The following is a 1,727-nucleotide window of genomic DNA, read 5'->3' as shown; positions in this document are numbered from 1 at the left end:
AGTTCTCTGCTAAATTGAATAAAGGCAGAACAATTATACACGTTTAACTTGGAAATGGGGTACCACTTGTTCCATCAATCACAATCATGGGCAGAACTCGGTAGGGTAAAGAATGTCCATCCAAGAATAATATTGTAAATTGGTACCTACATGAGGTCCCAGGTGAGTGGTCTTTGAATGTTGCTTTCCCCCCTCCTCTTTTACTCAGAAGATACAATAGCTACATGGAAGCAGAGAACCACACAGCCCTATCCCACTTCCTCCTCCTGGGCCTCTCAGAGGACCCAGACCTGCAGTCCACCCTGTTTAGACTGTTCCTGTCCATGTACCTGGTCACAGTGTTTGGGAACCTGCTCATCATCCTGGCTGTCAGCTCTGACTCCCACCTCCACACCCCCATGTACTTCTTCCTCTCCAACCTGTAGTTTGTGGAAATCTGTTTCACTTCTACCACCATCCCCAAGATGCTGGTGAACATCCAGGCACACAGCAAAGACATCTTCTACCGAGAATGCCTCTCTCAAGTGTACTTTTATATTATTTTTCTTGGAGTGGATAATTTTTTACTGACTGTGATGGCCTTTGACCACTTTGTGGCCATCTGCCACCCTCTGAATTACAGAGTCATCATGAACCCCTGGCTCTGTGTCCTCCTGGTTCTGATGTGTTGGCTGGGCTCATCATGTTCTGGATCACCCTGATTCGGATTCTACTGGCGAAACGACTGACCTTCTCCACAGGCACTGAAATCCCACATTTCTTCTGTGAACTGGCTCAGCTTCTCAAGGTGGCTGTCTCTGATGCCCTCATCAATAACATCTTCACCTATGTGGCAGGTGCCCTGTTGGTTGTGTTTCCTATGACTGAGATCCTCTTCTCTTACTCTCAGATTGTCTCCTCCTTAATGAGGATGTCCTCCATTGAGAGCAAGGATAAAGCCTTTTCCACCTCTGGGTCCCACCTCTGTGTGATCTTCTTGTTCTATGGAACAGGAGTTGGGGTTTACCTCAGTTCTTCTGTGACCCACTCTTTCCAGGCAAGCTCCGTTGCCTCAGTGATGTACACTGTGGTCACCCCCATGCTGAACCCCTTCATCTACAGCCTGAGGAACAAGGATGTGAAGGGGGCCCTGAGGATACTCCTAAGTAGAACAGCCTCTTGTCTTTGCGGGATCACTGAGTTCTGAACGTAGATCCTCAGAACTAAAGGGAAGTTGTGTGCCCATGTCAGATGATGTGATTTTCAGTGTCCTCCCTAAAACACACACTCTAGTCCTTCCAGAGTGGGAAAGACTTTTGTGTATATGGTATTTTATTTGTTTATCTTCAACAAATCCTTTAGAAATTCCTTTAAAATATTTCTTTTGTGTACATGATCCTTGAGGGTAAATTTTTTGGTAAGTTTGCTTATAAGTATTCCACATATTTCTAATTTCTACCACTGAGCTACATCCTTAGCCCTTATTACTTTTCATTTTGAGGTAGGGTCTTGCTAAGGTGTAGCAGTCCTCAAACTTGCAATCCTGCTGCGTCAGCCACTAGTGTAGCTGGGATTACAGGTTTGTACCTCTTCTCACAGACCTAACTGGATGTTTAAAGCACTTAATGTGTCAAGGCTGACATGATTTCCTCAAAAATTATCCTCTTCAAGATTTTCAATGTTCTAGCCTGTTGGGGTTTAAGTGTGCAGAGTTTAGCTCCCTCAGGCCTGACACTTTGCAAGAGCTG

The 1,727-nt window shown here is 45.2% G+C and overlaps 1 pseudogene; it reads left to right on the top strand.

Moving 5' to 3' along the window:
* The first annotated feature begins 224 nt into the window (after nucleotides 1–224).
* LOC124092189 (olfactory receptor 7D4-like) lies at nucleotides 225–1,186 on the top strand (annotated as a pseudogene).
* The last annotated feature ends 541 nt before the right edge of the window (nucleotides 1,187–1,727 follow it).

Source organism: Marmota monax, unplaced genomic scaffold, assembly GCF_021218885.2.
Source record: "Marmota monax isolate L192 unplaced genomic scaffold, Marmota_monax_Labrador192_F-V1.1 WCK01_AAM20220418_F8-fsc00102, whole genome shotgun sequence".
Classification (NCBI taxonomy): domain Eukaryota; kingdom Metazoa; phylum Chordata; class Mammalia; order Rodentia; family Sciuridae; genus Marmota; species Marmota monax.
The sequence above is the reverse complement of the archived record's forward strand: the minus strand, read 5'-3'. Positions and strand labels throughout refer to the sequence as shown.